The 9024-nt window shown below is 37.4% G+C and overlaps 1 pseudogene; it reads right to left on the reverse strand.

The window, feature by feature from the left end:
- Positions 1 to 6454: 6454 nt before the first annotated feature.
- Positions 6455 to 8227, reverse strand: LOC100414172 (ribonucleoside-diphosphate reductase subunit M2 pseudogene; annotated as a pseudogene).
- Between the last annotated feature and the right edge of the window lie 797 nt (positions 8228 to 9024).

A 9024-nucleotide genomic window follows, 5' to 3' on the forward strand; every position in this document is an offset into this window, starting at 1 on the left:
AGTATTTGGTTTTCTGTTTCTGCATTAGTTCAGTAAGGATAATGACCTCCAGCTCGATCCATGTCCCAGCAAAAGACATGACCTCATTTTTTATAGATGCATAGTACTTCACAGTGTATATGTGTCACAATTTATTTATCCAGTCTGTCATTGATGGGCATTTAGGTTGACTTCATGTCTTTGCTATTGTGAACGGTACTGCAGTGAAGTGCATTTGTCTTTAGGATACAGTGATTTCTATTCAGTTGGGCATATAACCAGTAATTTTTATCAAAACGCTTTCTGAATCTGTTTGAGATAATATGTGGTTTTTGTCTTTAGTTCTGTTTCTGTGATCAATCATATTTATTGATTTATTTGTGTTGAACCAACCTTGCATCCCAGGGATTCAAGGGATTCAAGTAGGCTTTCCTACTTGAATGTGATGGATAAGATTTTTAATATACTGGATTCAGTTTACCAGTATTTTGTTGAGGATTTTTGCATCAATGTTCCTCAAGAATATTTGCCTAAAGTTTTATTTGTTGTTGTTGTTGTTGTGTCTCTGCCAGCGTTTGTTATCAGGATGACGCTGGCCTCATAGAATAAACTGGGGAGGAGTTCCTCTTCCTCAATTTTTTTTGGAATAGTTTCAGCAGGAATAGTGCTAACTCTTCATTGTATATCTAATAGAATATATCTATGAATCCATCTGATCCTGGTCCTTTTTCGGTCAGTAGGATATTTAGTACTAATTCAGTTTTGGAGCTCATTACTGGTGGTTTCAGGGATTCAGTTTCTTCTTGGTTCAGTCTTGGGAGGGTATATGTGTCCAGAAATGCATCCATTTCTTCTAGATCTTGTAGTTTGTGTGCATAGATGTGTTCATACTATTCTTCAATGGTTATTTGTACTTCTGTAGACTCAGTGGTAATATCCACTTTGTCATTTCTAATTGTGTTTATTTAGATCTTCTCTCTTTTCTTCTTTATTAGTGAAGCTAGCTGTCGATCTATTTTGTTAATTTTTTTCAAAAAAACAGCTCCTATATTTGTTGATCTTTTGATTGGTTTTTCTTGTCTCAGTTTCCTTCTATTCAGTGCTTACTGGTTATTTCTTGTTTTCTGTTAGCATTGGGGTTGATTTGCACTTGGTTTTCTAGTTCTTTTAGTTTTGATGTTAGGTTGTTAAATTGAGATCTTTCTAACTATTCGATGTGAATGTTTAGTGCTATAAGTTTCCCTCTTAACAGCCTTAGCTGTGTTGCACAGATTCTGGTATTTTATCTTTGTTCTCATTAGTTTCAAAGAATGTTTTGATATCTGCTGTAATTTCATTGTTTACCCAAAAGTCATTCAAAAGCAGGTTATTTAATTTCCATGTAATCGTATGATTTCAAGTAATTTTCTTTTTTAAAATTTTTGTAGCATCTTTATTTGTAAAGACTCAAACTGAAAACAACTCAAATGTTTATCAACAGGTAAATGGTGAAATAAACTGTGGTATAAGGAGGCTGAGGCAGGAGAATTGCCTGAACCCAGGAGGCGGAGGTTGCGGTGAGCCGAGATCGCGCCATTGCACTCCAGCCTGGGTAACAAGAGCGAAACTCCGTCTCAAAAAAAAAATAATAATAAAATAAAATAAACTGTGGTATATCCATATAATAGAACGTTAACATGAAAAAGAAAGAGAAAAAAAGAGTATATATGCAACAATATAGATGAATTTCAAAATAATTAAGCTGAGTGGGGGAAGCCAGATTATTTTTAAGAGTACTATATGATTCCATTTATATAAAATTCTAAAATATAAAAATAAAGCTAACATCTAGTTGGATAAAAGAAGATTAGTGGTTTCCTAAGGATTAGCAGGAAGGAAAAGGGTGTAGAGAATCTTTTATGTGAAATGGAAACATTCACTATCAGTGATAGTTTCACTGGTGTATAAATATGTCAAGATGCATCTACTCGTACACTTTAAATGTGTGCACTTTATTGTACTTCAGTTACACCTCAATAAAGCTATTAGACAAAGACCTTTCTTTCTATTTTAAAGCCATCTTGAAAAGACTGGTGTAGAGATAATAGAAATAATGGTTATCTAGCAAATAAGTAATTTTCTAAACACCTGAGCTCTGCACCAGCTGCTATGGTGATACACATAAAGTAGAAAACAATCTTTTATATATATATAATTTGAGTTCTGGGATACATGTGCAGAATGTGCAGGGTCGTTACATAGGTATACATGTCCCATAGTCATTTGCTGCACCCATCAACTTGTCATCTACATTAGGTATTTCTCCTAATGCTATCCCTCCCCTAGGCCTCCACCCACCAACAGGCCCTAGTATGTGATGTTACTCACTCCCCACCCCATGTCCATGTGTTCTCATTGTTCAAATCCCACTTATGACTGAGAATATGTGGTGTTTGATTCTCTACTCCTGTGTTAGTTTGCTGAAAATGATGATTTCCAGCTTTATCCATGTCCCGGTAAAGGACATGAACTCATCCTTTTGTGCCTGCATAGTATTCCATGGTGTATATGTGCCACATTTCCTTCATATAGTTTATCATCGATGGGCGTTTGGGTTGGTTCCAAGTCTTTGCTATTGTGAGCAGTGTTGCAATAAACATATATGTGCATGTGTCTTTATAGTAGAATGATTTATAATCCTTTGGGTATATACCCAGTAATGGGATTGCTGGGTCAAATGGTATTTCTGGTTCTAGATCCTTGAGGAATCCCCACACTGCCTTCCACAATGGTTGAACTAATTTACACTCCCAGAAACAGTGCAAAAGTGTTTCTATTTCTTCACATCCTCTCCAGCGTCTGTTGTTTCCTGACTTTTTAATGATCACCATCCTAACTGGCATGAGATGGTATCTCACTGATTTGCATTTCTCTAATGACTAGTGATGATGAGCTTTTTTTCATATATTTGTTGGTCACACAAAAGTCTTCTTTTAAAAATTGTCTGTTCATATACTTCACCCACTTTTTGATGGTGTTGTTTGGTTTTCCTTTATAAATTTGTTTAAGTTCTTTGTAGATTCTGGATATTGGCCCTTTGTCAGATGGATAGATTGCAACATTTTTCTTCCATTCTGTAGCTTGCCTGTTCACTCTGATAATAGTTTCTTTTGCTGTGCAGAAGCTCTTTAGTTTAATTAAATCCCATTTGTCAATTTGGGCTTTTGTTGCCACTGTTTTTGGTGGTTTAGTAATGGAAGTCTTTGCCCATGCCTATGTCCTGAATGGTATTGTCTATGTATTTTTCTAGGGTTTTTATGGTTTTAGGTCTTACATTTAAGTCTTTAATCCATCTTGAGTTATTTTTTGTATAAGGTGTAAGGAAGGGGTCCAGTTTCAGTTTTCTGCATGTGGCTAACCAATTTTCCCAACACCATTTATATTAAATAAGGAATCTTTTCCCCATTGCTTGTTTTGTCAGGTTTTTCAAAGATCAGACAGTTGTATATCTGTAGCATTATTTCTGAGGCCTCTGTTCTGTTCCATTGGTCTACATATCTGTTTTGGCATCAGTACCATGCTGTTTTGGTTACTGTAGGCCTGTAGTATAGTTTGAAGTCAGGTAGTGTGATGCCTTCAGCTTTGTTCTTGGCTATATGGGTTCCATATTAAATTTAAAGTAGTTTTTTCTAACTCTGTGAAGAAAGTCAATGGTAGCTTGATGGGGATAGCATTGAAATTATTTTGAGCAGTATGGCCATTTTCATGATATTGATTCTTCCTATCCATAAGCATGGAATGTTGTTCCCTGTGTTTCTGTCCTCTCTTATATCCTTGAGCAGTGGTTTGTAGTTTTTCTTAAAGAGGTCCTTCACATCCCATGTAAGTTGTATTCCTAGGTATTTTATTCTCTTTGTAGTCATTGTGAATGGGAGTTAACTCATGATTTGGCTCTGTTTATCTATTATTGGTGTGTAGGAATGCTTGTGATTTTTGCACATTGATTTTGTATCCTGAGACTTTGCTGAAGTTGCTCATCAGCTTAAGATTTAGGGCTGAGATAATGGGTTTTTCTAAATATACAATCATACCAGTTGCAAACAGAGACAATTTGATTTCATCTTTTCCTAATTGAATACACTTTATTTTTTTCTCTTGCTTGAGTGCCCTGGCCAGAATTTCCAATACTATGTTGAATAGGAGTGATGAAAGTGAGCATCCTTGTTTTGTGCTGGTTTTCAAAGAGAATGCTTCCAGCTTTTGCCAATTCAGTATGATAATGGTTGTGTGTTTGTCATAAATAGCTCTTACTATTTTGAGATATGTTTTATCAATACCTAGTTTATTGAGAGCTTTTAGCATGAAGGTGTGTTGAATTTCATTGAAGGCCTTTTCTGTATCTATTGAGATAATCATGTGGTTTTTGTCATTGGTTTTGTTTATGTGTTGGATTAAGTTTATTGATTTGCATATGTTGAATCAGTCTTGCATCCCAGGGATGAAGCTGACTTGATGGCAGTGGATAAGATCTTTCATGTGCTGCTGGATTTAGCTTGCCAGTATTTTATTGAGGATTTTCACATAGATGTTCATCAGGGATATTGGCCTGAAATTTTTGTTGTTGTTATTGTGTCTCTGCCAGGTTTTGGTATAGGATGATGCTGACCTCATGAATGAGTTAGGGAGGAGTCCCTCTTTATCTATTGTTTGGAATAGTTTTAGAAGAAATGGTACCAGCTCCTCTTCCTCTTTGTACCTCTGGTAGAATTTGGATTTGAATCCATCTGGTTGGGCTTTTTTGGTTGGTAGGCTATTAATAACTGCCTCGATTTCAGAACTTGTTATTGGCCTATTCAGGAATTCAACTTCTTCCTGGTTTAGTCTTGGGAGGGTATATGTGTCCAGGAATTTATCCATTTATTCTAGATTTTCTAGTTTATTTTCATAGAGGTGTTTATAGTATTCTTTGATGGTAGTTTGTATTTCTGTGGAATCAGTGTTGATATCTCCTTTATCATTTTTTATTGTGTTTATTTGATTCTTTTCTTCTTTATTAGTCTGGCTAGTGGTCTATTTTGTTAATCTTTTCAAAAAACTAGCTCCTGGATTCATTGACTTTTTGAAGAGTTTTTCACATCTCTATCTCCTTCAGTTCTGCTCTGATCTTAGTTATTTCTTGTTTTCTGCCAGCTTTTGAATTTGTTTTCTCTTGCTTTTTTAGTTCTTTTTTTTTTTTAACATAAGAACACTTTTATTTTAGTCACTTAACACTTGTGTAGTATTCAATTTTGAGACTGAAACACTTGTTTCCCTTTCAACTGATTAGGAAACAGTCTGAGTTGGGAGAAGTTAATCCTCACATTATTCAGCTAATGAGACAGAATCCTAAAACCCGATTCTGCCTGTATCCCACAATGCCAGGCAAAGCCTTTCTTTATTTTAATGTTATATAAGTATAAGGACTATATAATCTTGATTCGTTAACTTTAGGTAACAATAACTTAAAAGCTAGGGAAAGGTATACAGAGATTTAAAAATTGACTATACGATAAATGATGAAAACTAACAACAGAACACAACAATGTTCAAATAGTGAATACAATTAACAAATGGGGCCAAAATGTCAACATTTATCTTGCATCATCTTTCAAGCAAGGTCTCAGCTTTTTTCTCCCAAACATAAAGGCAGATTAATTCAAAGTAGCCCTATTAAGAATATTTGTTTGTTTCCTTCTGAAATTAATATTTGAATGGAAACTATATTAATAACTCACGGCTTCTCCTAAACATAAAGACAGATTTTCTTTTCTCTCAAACATAAAGGCAGATTAATTCAAAGTAGCCCTATTAAGAATATTTGTTTCCTTCTGAAATGAATATTTGAATGGAAACTGTATTTATAACTCATGGTTTCCTACTGAAGTTTAAGATTCCCCTAGATGATGGTCAGATTTAGACAATGCTAGAAGATGACACCCGGCAATTATTTCAAAGTATGAACTACAGGCAAAATCTAAAAGGACATACATAATTAAAAATCCCAATTTAAAAAACATAGTAAATATAAATGAATTAACTCACACAACCTACTTACATACAAACAAAACTAGGATAAACAACAATTTTGCCACTTAACAGGAGTAAGATCTTAGGTGGGTCATTGTGTTTAAGGATGACTTGAAATTTTACAATACTACCTTAGCTCCCACATATTAAAACGCTTCAAGAATTTTATCAACTAGAAGTTGGACAAACTACAGTGAGAAATAAAATGAAAAGGCTTCTCACCCATATGAAGGCTCAGATCATGCCTAAATTTCTAGGGATTTAACTTAAGAAGCTCCTTGCCCTGAGAGATTCCTTGATCCCACAACACTCTACTCAGATGGGCAGAGAATCCCAGAACGCTACCCAAGCCACAGAAGAAACTCACAACCCATCTTGTATCTGGCACCAACAGGCTGATATCTAGCTATACACAGCATTGACTTTAAAGTTGGTTAATGAGTATTTTAATCCATTAAAATAAAAGTTAGAAATTACATGCTTAGTCTATACAAGTTTAACTTACTTTAGTCCGTTAGTGAATTGTCAATTGGCTCCTGTTAGTGGTCAGGAGAATGCTTTGTATTTGGTGTAGAAACCAAATAAATCAAGCTATTATCATCTTTTGAGTACAAACAATGTTTGTTTGTAAAGTGCCAGTTTTATATTTAAGTAAACATGAAAATCTGCATTGAAGCAGTGAGGCTGCATCTTTCAACTGCCTGTGCTGGTTAAATGAAATGTTTAATCCTGCTGTGTCAAGCTCACTAGAAGGTCACCCGAAGACTGCCACTGTCACTGCTATGGTAAGTCACAGCCAGCCAGCCAGCCTGCTAGCAAAAAGTGATAGTACCAGCATTATAAATAAACAGGACTGGTTGTGAGGTAGCTACACAGTTTTAAAGATGCTGTTAATGAACATTATGGACAATGCATGGTGTAGCTAATTGATAACACTTTAGCTGATTTTTTCATGAGGTGGAAAAAAGAAATCAGCAAAATAAAGGCACATCTTCAGTTCATCTAGCAGTCAGCATCCAAGGTAAAAGAATTCTCTGTTGGACTTGACATCACTCCCATCCTCTGATGCTCGCCTACTCTCTTCTCAAAGAAGTTAGTCTTTCCTTCCAGTGAAATATTCTCCATAAAGTCAAATGGATTCTCTACTCTGAAAACCTTGCTAAAACCCAGTTCCAGCTTAAGTCTGTCTGCTACAAACTCAACGTATTGCTTCATTAGAGTGCAATTCATCCCAATGAGCTTCACAGGCAAGGCCTCAGTGAGGAGCTCCTGTTCTATCGGAACAGCATTGATAATTATTTCTTACTCTCTCCTCTGATGGTTTGTGTCCTAGGTGTTTGAACATCAGGCAAGCAAAATCACAGTGTAAACCCTCCTCTCTGCTAATAAGTTCATTAGAAAATATGAGGCTAGGCATCAGTCCTCGTTTCTTGAGCCAGAATATGGATGCAAAAGAACCAGAAAAGAAGATGCCTTCCACTGCAGCAAAGGCTACGACGCGTTCACCATAGGTAGCCTCTTTGTCCCCAATCCAGCGCAAGGCCCAATCTGCCTTCTTCTTGACACAAGGCATCGTTTCAATGGCATTGAAGAGAAATTCCCTTTCCCTGGGATCTTTTATGTAAGTGTCAATGAGACTATACATTTCAGAATGTATGTTTTCCATGGCAATTTGGAAGCCATAGAAACAGCGGGCTTCTGTGATCTGAACTTCTTGGCTAAATCGCTCCACCGGGTTTTCATTCACTATGCCATCGCTCGCTGCAAAGAAAGCCAGAACGTGGGATATAAAGTATCTCTCCTCGGGCTTCAGGGACTCCCAGTGCCGAATGTCCTTGGACAGGTCCACCTGCGGTTCGGTGGTCACAACCTCCTCGGCGGTCCAGAAGGAGGCCTCCTCCTTCTTATACATCTGCCAGATGTCCTGGTACTTGATGGGGAAGATGACAAAGCAGCGTGGGTTTGCTCTCAGCAGCGGCTCCTCCTCCACGCCGGGGGCGGCTGCTCGAGGTTTCGGCTCCGCGGGCTCCTGGAAGATCCTCCTCGCGGTCTTCCTGGCCAGGACGCGGGTCCGGTTCAGGGCCGGGGGCGTGTTCTCCTTGTCGACCAGGCTGAGCCCCTTCAGCGGCGAGAGCTGCAGCTGCTGCGGGTCCGTGATGGGCGCGAGCGGGACGCGGACGGAGAGCATGGTGGCGGCGCGACGAAGAAGAGCTGGCAGTCGGGGCCGGGCGGCTGGGAAGGGGTGCACCTTTTTTAGTTCTTTTAATTGTGATATTAGGGTGTCAATTTTATATCTTTCTTGCTGTCTCCTATGGGCATTTAGTGCTATAAATTTTCCTTTAAACACTGCTTTAGGTGTGTCCCAGAGATTCTGGTATGCTGTGTCCTTGTTCTCATCGTTCAAAGAACATCTTTATTTCTGCCTTAATTTTGTTATTTGCCTAGTAGTTATTCAGGAGCAGGTTATTCAGTTTCCTTGCAGTTGTGTGGTGTTGAGTGAGTTTTTTGGTTCTGAGTTCTAATTTGATTGCACTGTGGTCTGAAAGACTGTTTTGATTTCCATTCTTTTGCATTTGCTGAGGAGTTTTTTATTTCCAAGTATATGGTCAATTTTAGACTAAGTGCGATGTGATGCTGAGAAGAATGTATCTTCTGTTGATATGGGGTGGAGAGTTTTGTAGTTGTGTATTTGGTCTCCTTGGTCCAGAGTTCAGTTCAAGTCCAGAACATCCTCGATAATTTTCTGTCTCATCAATCTGTCTGATACTGACTGGGATATTAAAGTCTCCCATTATTATTGTGTGGGAGTTCAAGTCTTTTTGTGAGTCTGTTTTCTTTTCTTTTATTTTTTATTTATTTATTTTTTTTTTAGAAAGGGGTTGCAGGCCAGGATAAGAGATCATTTGGAATGTGTTGATTTGTGACTTTTATTTTATTTTCTTTTTTGAGAGAAGGAAAGAAAAAAAAAGGAGTGAAGGAGAGGAAGAAAGAGGAAGAAAA

The sequence above is a fragment of the Callithrix jacchus genome, chromosome 7 (genome assembly GCF_049354715.1).
Source record: "Callithrix jacchus isolate 240 chromosome 7, calJac240_pri, whole genome shotgun sequence".
Classification (NCBI taxonomy): domain Eukaryota; kingdom Metazoa; phylum Chordata; class Mammalia; order Primates; family Cebidae; genus Callithrix; species Callithrix jacchus.